The sequence below is a fragment of the Choloepus didactylus genome, chromosome 16 (genome assembly GCF_015220235.1).
Source record: "Choloepus didactylus isolate mChoDid1 chromosome 16, mChoDid1.pri, whole genome shotgun sequence".
Classification (NCBI taxonomy): Eukaryota; Metazoa; Chordata; class Mammalia; order Pilosa; family Megalonychidae; genus Choloepus; species Choloepus didactylus.
Window position 1 is genome coordinate 20,991,219 of NC_051322.1, and position 14,184 is coordinate 21,005,402.

Here is a 14,184-nt window from a genome sequence, read left to right on the forward strand (position 1 = left end):
CACACTTTTCTCTTCCACCTTACCAACCTGGTTTAAAATCCTGTTATAGTGCTTATCTGTGCAACCTTATCTTATTCTTTTAGTCCAACTTGGGTATCAAAGACACTAATGGACAATGCCACTTTTGTCTCCTCTTCCAAAGGTCACTTGGACAACTGTCCTAGCCTTGTGTGGTTCCTGAGGCTGCCTCTCAGGAAAAACCAGGCTGTGCGGTAATTAGGTCATAGGAAACACTGAAACCAGAGGATTCAGTTGCAGATAAGGCTAAAATTCATAAATAAAGATTGGCATGGCTTGAACTCAAGGTGGGCTAATTTGTGATCTGTAGCCTTGGTCTGGTGGAACAGTGACAATTATATCTTTTTTCCAAATGTTTTGCCTCTACTGGTTTTTTGTTGCATTTCTTTTCTATCACTGAATCACTCATAGCAAAATAATTGTTCTTTCCATTTCTCTGGTTCTAACGGGTTTGGGAGCCAGTTACCATGCCCAGTTCATTAACCCACTGGCCTTCGCATTAACAGCCCCTCCATCAGGGGTTGCCTTGGAGACAAAGCTTCCTGTGGGTAATCCAAGATTATCTAGCTCTTTATCCTGCATGTGACCCTTAATTACTTGCTAAATAAGAATGGTTTTCTAAAAATCACAAGCGGAGGTTAATATGTTCTTCCAGAGCTGGTCAAGCTAAGACGACACTGAATTCACAGGGAATTCAAGTTACATGATCCTTGAAGGCGTCTCTTTGAGTAAGAAGATGAACTCTCCCCATGGGAGGCACTGCCCCCCCATAAAGCCCCTGTCACTCACTGTTCCTCCACCCGCTTTTCTGGTTGCGGTTTAATCTTCTCAGGACAATTCCCTATGTCCATATTGAGCAGATTAATTCTGGTGCAGGATCCTGCACCCATTTGTCTCTGGAAACTAAATTTAAATTTAATTACTTATTTTACCGTAATGCAGATTTTTACTCCTTGCATTTACACAATTAAAAAGCTTCATGCACCAATTTGGGACAAGCGGAAGTGAATCAACTATCAAAAAACAGAAAGTAAACACTCTGAGAAAAATGGTTGTGGCACTAGAGTGTCATCTCCAACATTTTAGAGGCCTCAAAGGGAGATGAGTGGAAAGGAGGTATTCTTAGAATGCACCTAGTAAGATGCCTTTGCAAATGCTGTTTGGAAGTAAGGTGTACGTAAATGCAGGTATTGAATGAGAAGGATCATGAGAGAGAAGTTATTTAGCATTCCTAGGTGTTTATTCATCTAACTATGATGAAACTACCAAGTATAGTTCTAGAAGTAAAATAAACAAGAATCCGCCTTAAAATATAAAATATTATGAGTAGTTCTCAACATTATAGTGTCAAATGAATAGCACAGAGCCTGGAATCTAATAGGCACCCATCCTACTGATATTAGAAATGAACATCATTGGTGACTCACCACTCAAATCATTCATTCAAATTTCTGGGAGTGGTTGGCAGATTCTTGAAACCCTACTGAATCAGACTGCTCGACTGATCACATAGAAAGTGTTGTGTATTCAGGATTATATGCCTCAGATGTGCACAACCTTTAAAAATATTTAGGCATCCATTGTGAGTAAGGCATCATTCAGCCCTCATTTTGTTCAACTTAGTAGTCAAAAGAAATGAGCAGAGAAGTCCAAGGAAGTTGCTTTGTTACATTTGCTCACATCTTAATCCTGGTGTGTGTTAAACACCACGATGGTGACTTTGACTATGGGACATTTAGATTAGCCATCAGAGTGAATTTCTTTTGGAGGGAAGTTTGGTCAATCTTGGGCTGGTCACTGAGGTTTTCTTTGACAGTGTTTTATAGTAATTGAGTTCAGCATTTCCCGATGCATATTCCACAAAACAGTAGTTCTGTTAAAAAGTGTTATGCAAAAAGAGTTCTGTAGTCAAAGCAGCTTGAGAAATGTTGTGGTAAACAAAATCAAATGGGGTCAGCACTGAAGGACTTCTATGTGGTTTTAATGATTTAATTTGCATTATGAAAATCCAAGTTTCCTAAACTGACTTGCTTATAGAACTCTTATTCTCATAATATCTCAGAGGATCTCTTGGAACTAGTGAGGTCTAAGGAGCACACTTTGGGAAACACCTTTTTTATTTTATCTTTTTAACCTGGTTTGGTTAATAGGTGCAAGTACAAACAATAGAAAAATCGATGAATCAATCATCCCATTATCCTACACTCAAAACCTAACTTCTTTAAAAAGATTATTTAACTCCTCATTCAATTCTTTTGATAATTCACTTCTTTCCTTTAAGTCAGTTGCTAAGAGAGACAAAAAATATCTTTCATACCAATTCCTGATTGCGGGAGATTGTATTACGTTTTCCAAATGTCTGCTGTGCCTTCCTGTGACAGGATAATATTCCCAGGGCTCCCGCCGTGTCACTGTGAGTAAAAGTGGCATGTGCCACCCCTGAGCAGAAACCTCAAGTCCTTGTGGCTCTGCCATTCTCTCTGTCCCCCTGCCCTTAGCAGCACTTCTGCTTCACTTGTGTCCCAGAAGGAAGATGCGGAGCAGAATCTAGTGGACTTGGAACCAACATGTAACATGAATGAAAAATGGATCTTTGTGTTTATAAGCCACCAAGAGAGATTTTGATATGCCCCCACCTTGCTTCCTCCCCAGGAACAAGAGAGTGATTGATACATCTTCCAGGAATAGATGATGCTCTTTTTTGCCTCACTACCTTTGCTCACACTGTTAGAGGCTCCTCTTGACCACATCTATCATTAGAACACACACCTTTCTAAAGCCCAGCTCACATATCACCTCCGTGATATCACCCATTCTTGGTTTCCACCCTCGCCAAGGTCACGACGCTCACTCTCTCCCTTTTCATGTCCTCACTGCACACTACACAAGTTGTGGTCAAATTTCAGTGTACGAAGAGTACTTGAGAGCTGGAAATGAGATTTCTGCACCCCTTCCCCCTCCCCACAATGACTGAGGGGTCTGGAATGGGGGCCCAGGAACCTGGGTTCTAAGCAGGCACCCCTCTTGGGACTCGGCACCCCTCACCGGACTCAGGTACATCTGAGCCATGGCCCCGCTGGAGAAGCTCTGCCTGCAGCACCCTTGGCACCCTTGTGTGCATACGTGTCTCCCTCTACGAGCTCATATCCCCTTGAGAGCAGAAACCAAGCCTTGTTTATCTTTGCAGCCAGAGCTCCTCAACTGGCTTATGGTAAGGGCTCAATCAAAGTAAGAGAAGAGCAATTAATGCCACAGTTTGTTCACATGGGAAACTTGCATGCCATAGGAGATCAACCTGAACACTGCTTTCTAAGAACGACAATTTTCTGAGCAGGCTAGAGTAAGGGAGAACATTCCTGGGAACCCCAGGAAACTTGCAAGTATGCATATTTTCTCCATATCTACATAGACGACTATTGTCAACAAACTCTTCTATTTTTACTTTTCCCCAGGGAAGTACAGTCTATAATCATCCTTAGTAATTCATGCTAATATTTTGCCACCCTTCCTTAATAGGAAATGGTTTCTTTACCTGAAAGTAATTCTGAAAATGTTTAATATTTTTCTCATTAAGTTTTCTTAACTGTATGGCAGTGAAGGTAGAGCATAAATTTTAATATGGAGAGTATTTCAGTAGGAAATCAAAGTTTTAATTCTGAAAGGACTAGACCGAGGTTTTGGCATTGCAGGGGACATTTATGTTTACCTCCCCGGCATCTAACTCCCTTGAGCTAGGCCAGGACACCAAGGGCTGTTCCAGTTAGATGGGTAAGAATGAAAACCTGGATTTTGCTGATGTTGCTGTCACTTTCCTTTGCCACCAATCCAGCAAACAGGCTGTGCAAAGGATCCAGAACATAAGAACTCAAAAGAATGTGTAGATGCAGTGCCCTGGTTCTCCCTGAGGCCAGCGGGACCTTGTAGAGAGTGCAAGTCTGTGCAGACTGTAGGAACTGAAGATGGCACTGGGCTAGTGATCTCCCCAGGCTAGAGGAGCCATGAGTGGCACGCTAGGGAGGGACCACTCCACCCCAAAGGGTCTACATTTGAACATGGAAAGCAAATCCTACCAAACGTCAATTACTGACTTCAGGGTTCTATTTCTTAGGGTGTTACTGGGTCTAGTGCAGGCCTAGCTCATCCACCTTCCCAATAGCCTCCCACTTTGTGTTTGGAGATGGGTGAAATTAAGAGACTCTAAAACTAACCCTGAACAAGGGGAGGAGCAAGTGATGTTGGCCAAGCCAGTCATCACATTCTATCTCCTGCCCTTATTATTGTTTCAGGGATGAGTCCAGTCCATAAAGAGAATCTTTCAGGGAAGGCTGTAAATGCTGCTCTTTTGGTCTGTATGGCATAATGTGGAGATATGAGGCCTGGAACTGCTGCAATCTTTTTGCTGTCATCAGGGAGATAAGCCTGAAGATGAAACCGACACATGGAGGCAAAGGGAGGCCGAAACCCTGATCCAACTGTGCCTGAAGCCTACACACCTCTAGTCTTTTGCATTTCTATGAGCCATACCATTTATTGCTTAAACCAGTCTGATTTGGGTTCCCTGTATTCCCAGTGAAATCATCCCATTGATATAGGCCTTAATCATTCCTACTGGAAGTTCATTTGAAACAGATGAGAATGCTGTCAAAGTGAGAAATCTTGCATAGGCCTCAGGCATGCTTAGACACAGCTCCATGAATGAAATTTTTAATAAATGCTCAAGATCACAGAAGAGGAAGACTATTAAGTCATTACAGCTCAGCATGGGTTAGGTTTCCTTTCATGGAGTGAGGAAGGGTACTTTATAATCCGTGGTGACTTGGGTAGGAGATAGTAAGAAGTGATAAGACTTGCTGACTCTGTCTCTGTCAACAATTCCCAAGCAGGAATATGGTGAATATTCACAATGTGAGATTATCTACCTCATTTGTAACTGTTTTTTAAATAGAACTCTGCCAAGGAGTTTCAACTGGGTCCAAAATTCAAATTTCTTTATTTAAAAAAATCTGAAGCAAATCACTAACATTTTCAAACAGATGAAAGATATATAGGATTGCATTCTATTACTTTCTGTACTTTCCTTTAAATTTTAAATTTTTTTAAATAAAAAAAATCAGGAGGTCTTGCCTTAAGCAATTTTTTAAAATAGGGACACTTTTGGAAAAGTGTGCTTCTGATTCTTAAGAACCTCTTTTAAGAGGCAGGAAGAAACTGGGAAAAAGAAAAAGTGACTTGGGATCAAATCTTCTAAAAATTGTGATAATACGACTGACTACTTGCCTTCTATGTGCTAGCAAAAAGTGTCTGGGATGACAGAAGATTCGTAGGACTGTCCCATTATAAAACCCCTAGACATCTCATGGCACTGGCTGATGCTTTGCTCCTGGGTGATGGGAAGACATTTTTTCTTCCTGATCCTCCCACTTGCTGAGGGAGCCCTGAGGATTAAAGGCTGGTTTTCCATAATTGGTGATCAATTTCAATTTCCTGTGCTCCAAGTGTTTAAAGGTGTGTGTGAAGTGTTTTTCCTAATGTGAAAAGAATGGAAACAATTCAAATGTCTACCTGTATGAGATTAGTTAAATAAATTATGATAAATTGAAATATAAATAAATTATTCATTAAACAAATTATGACATGTCTATACAATCAAATACTAATAAGAATTAAGCGTTTTCAGGACTTCCTATGTAGCACCTCTGTACAAATGAGAAAAAGGCCCCTGTTCAGGGTGGGGCACCTTGCAGGTTCCCTGACCGAGGACTGGTTTCCACCTGCTTTTGCTTCCTTGGACACTGATCTCTGCTCAGAGCACAGTCTTACTGGTAGTACTTGGTGGATCGATGCTTACAGACATGGAAAGACATCCAAGTTGTACTATTGAATGAAAACAGTATGCAGCAGAAAACTATGTCCTATGACCCCATTTTGGAAAAACTGAGTGTATTTGTAGATGCATAGGATAGAAATTCTCTGGATGGATGTACATCCCAGTGTCAATCACTGGTTACCTCCGAAGGGTGGAGATGGAGCAGAAGGATTACTTTATACCTTAAACAATTCTCTCTTAGTTGAATTTTTTCAATAGTGTATTTTGCATTTATAATTTTAAAATATTTATATTTGTATTGATATAAAAGTTATTAAAAGTAACCTACTTAAAATCCCTACTGAGAAGAATTTAAACAAATCACTGTAATCCTGCTCTAGCAGTTGTGCACTAGTCTTCCAGGGAAAATAGTTACTCCAGAAACTATGTGGCAAGGTAATCCAGAAAGGGAGTGGCTTTCCTACATAGTGGCTCAATCCAACTCCATGTTCGCCTTCCTTAGAAACCTTACATCTTGTATTTCCTGTTGATTAAAAACTGTCTGATCATTTGAACTATGTCATAATCTAGACCTGAAAACTCTTTATTCATGTAATGACATTACCAGGTCCTCCTAGATCAGTTTAATTCTATATTTTGCATCCTTGGATAATCTGTAAAACATTATCATGGTTTTCCTTAAACAAGTATAGAAGACACTGTTTATTGCTCTTCAATCTCTCATTTCTCCCTTCTTACTTCTGAACTGAACCCCGGTTTTTTTTCAGATATTCCTTCCTCCCATACACAGTCTGTGTGACTCAGGGAAGCTGACTCCGTCCCCAGCTGGTGGTGTAGATCATGATTTGTCTAAGTCAGTGGTTCTCAAAGTGTGGTCCCCAGACCACATTAGCATCACCTGGTAACTTGTCAGCAATGCAAATTCTTGGGCCCCTTTATTGACCTACTAACCCAGAAATGTTGGGGGTGGAACTCAGCAGCCTGTGTAATAACAAGCTTCCAAGGCAGTTCTGAACCGCACTGAAGTTTGACAACCACTGTTCTAAGCCAAACCTGGTAATCCCATACTCTATCAGTAAATGATTCCTATGGCTATTGTTAATAGTTTGAAAATGGACATGTAACCTAAAATGACCTAATCAGAATGAAGAGCAGGAACTTTATCCCAATGTTGAAAGAAAGATTTTCTCTCTCCCCCAGTAAAGGAATCATGTGACTTCAATAACTGCCATCTTGCAACTTTGAAAAAGTCTAGCCTGAGGACAAAGCTAATGCAAAGTCGAGCCAAGAACACAAAGTTGCAGAGCTGAGCCTGGTTCTACATTCCTGGACCCAGACCTACCTCTAACTTAAAGTTCTGTGCCGTGGGATGACAGGTTTCCCTATTGTTTCAGCCACTTTGAATTGAGTTTTTAGTGCTTGCAGCCAAAAGTGTCCCAATTACTATCTTTAGTAATTTTCTAATTGTTTAAGATAAGATTAAATCTGAATTCCCCAAGTAGCTTGTATTCCTACTGCCTCAGTTCTAGTATAGTGGTGCACTCAATTATGTTTGATGAGTGAATGCATGAACAATCACTCATTAAAGTAGCATTTTCATTGCTCTTTCAATTACTGTCAATTCAAAGTCATTATGAAGCTCCAAAAATAGTTAATCCACTAATGCAGACAATGAATTGGTACGGTAACCCCATTAATACTACCTCATTTCTCCACCTCTGTGCTGGGCTCAGTGGTGTGCTGAGGGGCCTCCCTAATTTATGCCCCCTTACAACTCAAAAAATCAGAGCTTAATTTTCAAAACTGCCTCAGGCATTGAAGGGTGGTAGGAAATCCCTCTTCGTTGTGTTATGCAAAACTTGCAATTTAGTATTGACCCAAAGGTAAAGCATTGTTTAATTGTAAAGAAATTTCCCTCTATTTATTATTTTTTAAATACAGAATTTGAAATCACTGGGCAAAGGTTGCTAGAGCCTAGACTAAAACCATATTGGTGTAGGAGCCTAGAGGAGAACCATACTGGTATAGGTTTGACAGGCCCAGAGTCTCAATTTTGCCATTTGTAAAAAATGATAATATCTAATTCAAACAGAGAAGCTCTCACATCAGAAGGAAAATGCTATACAAATTTTAAGTATACCAACTTAGACAAAATTATGATAAGCTACTGCTTAATTCAGGATAGTGTCCTGCAAATGAAAAGAAATGAAAATATATTGTTAGGTAGAAGAACTTGAGATACATTCTCATTTTAACCTTAATGTGAGAAGAAGAAGATCAATAGAGGAAAACAAATTTTTAAAATTCTGAAATAAGTTCAGCCATACAGAAAACTCGAACTTAATAAAAAGAAGATTTGATAAAACTGGAGAGTGGCTCCAGTTTTATCACATCTTCTTTTGTCATATTTGCCATAGCTATTGTAGATAAATTTTTTTTTTAGGGAAAAAATATTACAGATACCCTCGCTCATCTCATTCACATTCTCTAGAGTAATCCACCAACTGGAAGTTGCTTTTTCTAATTTCCATACATGTTTTATATTACTAGCACATATGTATAATTTATATGATTAGCACATATTAGTATGTTCCCCAAATCAAGTATAATATCGTTTTCATGTGCTTTATACTTTTTAATCATTTATTCTTTTCTCTTTCTTGGGTTTATTCATTATTTTTTCACTAATTAAATACTCTATTGAATAAATACCAAACAAAACACATTCAAATAACTTTCTTAAAAAAAATCAATTTTAAAGTCCTTTTTAAATTCAGGCTAATGACAAACAATAAAGGCAGATGTGCTAGTTTAACATAATTGGCTGATTTTATACAGCACTTATATATTTTAGTCCACAAGTATATCATTAAATGATAGAGAACATCCAATACAACCATTTCTACAAAACTAGGAAATAAATTTCTAAGAAAGAAAGATTTTACAGACCCTGTACTGGTTTGAATGTATTGTGTCCCCCAAATGCCATTATCTTTGTGTCTTGTGGGGCAGAGATTTGCTTGGAATGTGCCCCACCCAGCTGTGGGTAATGATTTTGATGAGATGTTCCCATGGAGGCATGGCCCCGCCCATTCAGGGTGGGCCTTGATCGGTGGAGCTATATAAATGAGCTGACTCGGGGGGAGAAAACGGAGTGCAGCTGGGAGTGATGTTTTGAAGAGGAGCAAGCTTGCTAGATAGGAACGTCCTGGGAGAAAGCCGTTTTGAGGCCAGAGCTTTGGAGTGGACGCCTGCTGCCTTCCTAGCTAGCAGAGGTTTTCCGGACGCCATTGGCCGTCCTCCAGTGAAGGTACCCGATTGCTGGTGTGTTACCTTGGACGTTTTGTGGCCTTAAGACTGTAACTGTGTAGCAAAATAAACCCCCGTTTTATAAAAGCCTATCCATCTCTGGTGTTTTGCATTCTGCAGCATCAGCAAACTAGAACAGACCCCATCTTTTATACCCAACCCCAACAGTCTAACACTAAAGAGGATAAAGCCAACGACATTCCTCACAAGAGCTCATGACTAAAGCTGCTTTGCTATCAAAATCTATATTTCTGATCCATTATGAGCATTGAGACAAGATCCAAATATTCCCAAAGAAAGAAGCACAATGCACATTGTGATCGCCTATTCAGCAACAGCGAGCACTGCATTCAAAACACTCATCCCAGGGGATTAAATAAGATCAGCCACATTCATTGGCATTTCCTCCACTGTAGTATTGTAGAAAGTCTCAATGTCCTGAAGAATCTTCGTCTTTTTCAGTAACAAAGTTAATAGCCATACCTTTCCTCCCAAATCAACCCCCTCTGCCAGTTTTGCTCTTTATTCAAACAGTATGCTGTTTCGCTTATGATTCCACATCCTAAATTATGTCAGCACTGTTTCCGAGGGCCATCTCGTCATCAACTGCAGCTATCGACTCCTGTGAATATAGTTTTCATGATTGGTAGATAAGTCATAGTTTATAACCAAAGATACTTGTTGCACATCAATCTCACAAGCCAACAAGTCAGTAGTGATCAGAACACGGCTTGACCCTGATCAGAATTCCCTCATGATAGCATCTCTTTCCTTCTGGTCCATATCACCATGCAGTGCAGAACCTGTGAAGTCCCTGGCATGCATTTTCTCAGTAAGCCAGTCCACCTTGCGCCTTGTATTGAGAAAAATAGCCTGCGTAATGGTCAGCGTCTCATACAAGTCACCAAGTATATCCAACTTCAGTTCCTCTCTTTCAACATTAATATAAAACTGTTTGATTCCTTCAAGGGTCAATTCTTCCTTCTTCACCAGAATTCGAATTGGATCTCTCATGAACTTTTTGGTCACTTTCCAACACATCATTTGGCATTGTGGCAGAAAGTAACACAACCTGTATTTAATTTTTGGAAAATCTCATAGATTTGATCCTTAAACCCTCGGCTCAACATTTCATCTGCTTCATCCAAAACAAACATTTTGATCCATTTTGGAGAAAGATATCTTCTGTTTAACATATCAAACACTCTCCGTGGAGTACCAACAACAATATGTGGTGCTTCAGCCTGTAGTTTCTGCATCTCATTTCGAACATTGGTTCCACCAATGCAAGCATGACAAGTTGCTCCCATATAATCTCCAAGAGCCAAAATTACCTTTTGGATCTGTTGAGCCAGTTCTCTGGTGGGGTCCAATACTAGTGCTTGGGTCTCCTTGAACTCCATCTCCAACTGTTGCAGGACGGAAATAGCAAATGTGGCTGTCTTGCCAGCACCCAACTGAACTTGAGCAATCACATCATATCCTTTAATACAGGGAATAATAGCTCTCTGCTGAATAGCTGAAGGCTTCTCAAAACCATAAGCACAGATACCCCGAAGAAGAGATTCTTTTAAATTCATATCATCAAAGTTATCAACAATTTCATTCCAATTGCTCTTGAAGACACATCGGGGTCCATTCCCTCTGGGCCTCCATGTTCTCTGCTGACGAGAATTCTGCTATTAGAATACTAAGCTCACCTCCTGACCTCCCACAAGCATAATAGATTTGTCTCCCACACTACCCTCAACGACGCAGGTATTTTCTAATAAAGAAAGTAAATACTGAACCTCAAATTTAATGTATTCCTTCTCTGAAGGCTGAGGTATGTGGACGCCCACATGCAAGCCCACGGACACTGGTCCCTTTCCCCCTGGGTTTATTCATTTTTAATTACTGTATAGTAGCCAGTAAATAAATATCCCAGAATTTATTTATCCGTTTTCCTATTCATAGACATTTGGTTTGTTGCCAGTACTTTGCTATTACTTACAATGCTGCACCTATAAGACTATCATTCTAGATCCAGAGTCTAGAATTTTCCAACCTCAGCACTGTTGACGCTATGGATCATTCTTTGTTGGGGGGGGAGGGCTGTCCTGTGAATTGAGGATGTTCAACAGCATCTCTGAACTCTACCCACTGAATGCTAGTAGCACCCTTTTCCCACAGTCGTGACAACCAAAAATGCCTTTAGAATTGCCAAATGTCCTTGGTTGGGGCGGGGGGCAAAATTATCCCTGGTTGAGAACAAATAGTCTATTCTATATTCCTAGAGAACTACTGAATCAAAGGGAAGGCGGCAATGCACATCTTGAACTCTATCAGATACTTCCAAATTGTCCTGCAAAGAGATTATACCCATTTGCAATTTCACAAGCAGTTTCCAGCGTTCCCATTTCTCTATAGACTAGCAAAGATTGGATATAGTCATACATTTATAATAAATGTTACCAGCCTCAGGTCTAGAAAATAGCACCTCATTATTTTAATTCACATTTCCAAGATTTAATTCACATTACTTAGGATGAACATTTTTACATTATTTCTTGGCAATTCAAATTTCTTCTTAGGGGAATGGGCTGTTTTGTCTTTTTCTTTTTTTTTTAAACCAGGTTTGTCATTTTGTTTTGTTTCTTACAAATTTCAAAGGAGTACATTATGTGTTCTGGATACTAATCCCTCACTGGATTAATGCATTTGAAATTATACTTTTCCAGGATGTGGTCTCTTCTTCCACTTTGTTTACTATCTTTTGTTGAATAGAAGTTTTTGAGAATTTACAGTAGGTAAATTTATCAGTCTTTCCCTCATGATTTGAGCTTTTTGTATTTGCAAAGAAATCTTTCCTTACACTGAAGTAATAAATATATTCACTTTTATTTTTTCCTAAATACTTTTTTCACATATAGATCTTTACTGAACCAGGAATTTACTTTTGTGTAAGGTCTGATATAATGCTCCAATTTTATTGTTATTTCACATGAATTATCATTTTTCCCAATATCATTTATTATTTGTAGTCCAGCATTTTTCTAATGATTTTCAATACAAAATAGCAACGGTTGCAGATATTTGTGTGTCTGTGGGCTTTATTCTGAGCCATTAGACTACATAGCACTGAGCTAATACCACATTGGGGTAATTGGACAGTGGATATGAAAATTAGACATTAGAGTTGATGGAAAAATTTGTCTGATAGAGAAAATCCTCCTTCGTCTTTTTCAAAATAGTCTTGGTTTTTGTTCTTCCACATGAATTATAGAATCAGCTAGTCAAGTTCCATTTTCCTAATTTATTGGAACTGCTTTTAATTTGTAAATTGATGGAAAGTGAATTGAGATTTTTACCAAATGAGTCTTCTCAAACCTGAACATAGTATATATTTCTATTTATTTAGGTTTTTTATTATATCTTTAAATACTATTTTATAATATTTTTCTACAAAGGCTTTGCATATCTTAAAATTAGTTTTATTCTTTGGCAACTTGTGGATTTTGTTCTTATTACAAATAACATTCTTTCATATTTTCTAATTGGTTATTACTGGTATAAAGGAAGGCAACTCTTATTTCTGCTGATAGCTTGTCTCTGCGAATTCTCTTAAATTTTCTATGAAGACAATAATATAATGTACAGACATTTATATTAATATATTACATAGATATTTACATTATATAATATAAAAAGTTTTATCTTTCATTTCAATTATTATATGTTCATTTTCTTGGATTATTGCATTGGCTAAGACTGCCAATACAATATGAAATACTAGAGGTAATAATAAACATCATTCTCTTGTTGCTGACTTTCATAAAACTGCTTCTAAAATTTAACCATTAAGAATAGTGTTTGCAGTATAACTCTACAGTTGGTTTGTTCAAGCACCACAATTGCATGGAGCTTTGAATAGGAAGTGAGATACAGTGGGTTGGTATAGGTTAGAGTGAAATAGTGACACATCCCAAAGTAATTTGGGCAGAGAATAAAAATATATTTACAGCCACCCCCCCCCCCCGAGGAGCTGGGGGAAGTGCAGAAGTGTTGGGACTGGCGGTTTGATGTGCGGAGCCCTCTATCGTGGGACTTGCCCTTGTGGGGCTCATTACTGAAAAGGAGAGGCTAAACTTGCATATAATTGTGCCTAAGAGTCTCCCCCTGAGTACCTCTTTGTTGCTCAGATGTGGCCCTCTCTCTGTAACTGAGCCATCTTGGCAGGTGAACTCACTGCCCCCTTACGTGGGACCCGACTCCCAGGGGTGTAAATCTCCCTGGCAATGCAGAATATGACTCATGGGGATGAATCTGGACCTGGCATTGTGGGATTGAGAATATCTTCTTGACCAAAAGGGGGATGCAAAATGAGACGAAATACTTTCAGTGGTTGAGAAATTTCAAGTGGAGTCGAGAGGTCACTCTGGTAGACATTCTTATGCACTATATAGATAACACCTCTTAGGTTTTAATGTTTTGGAATAGCTAGAAGTAAATACCTGAAACTACCAAACTCCAGCCCAGTAGTCTGGACTCCTGAAGACGATTGTATAATAACGTAGATTACAAGGGGTGACAGTGTGATTGTGAAGGCCTTGTGTATCACACTCCCTTTGTCTAGTGTGTGGATGGATGGGTAAAAAGTAGGGACAAAAACTAAATGAAAAATAGGGTGGGATGGGGGGATGGTTTGGGTGTTCTTTTTTTACTTTTATTTTTTATTCTTATTCTGATTATTTCTGATGTAAGGAAAATGTTCAGAAATAGATTGTGGTGATGAATGCAAAACTATATGATTGTACTGTGAACAGTTGATTGTACACCATGGATGATTGTATGGTATGTGAATATATTCCAATAAAACTGAATTTAAAAAAAAAAGAATAGTGTTTGCTGTAGTTTTTTGATAAATATATCAGGTTGAAGAATTATCTTTTATTCCTAGATTGCTAGAACTTCTCATTAATGTGGATTATATTGTGGAATTATTTTCTGCTTCTACTGAGATGTTATAATCTCTTAATAAATTCCCTAGT

The 14,184-nt window shown here is 38.9% G+C and overlaps 1 pseudogene; it reads right to left on the bottom strand.

Moving 5' to 3' along the window:
• Nucleotides 1-9,766: 9,766 nt before the first annotated feature.
• On the bottom strand, nt 9,767-11,553 carry LOC119511243 (annotated as a pseudogene).
• Nucleotides 11,554-14,184: the final 2,631 nt, after the last annotated feature.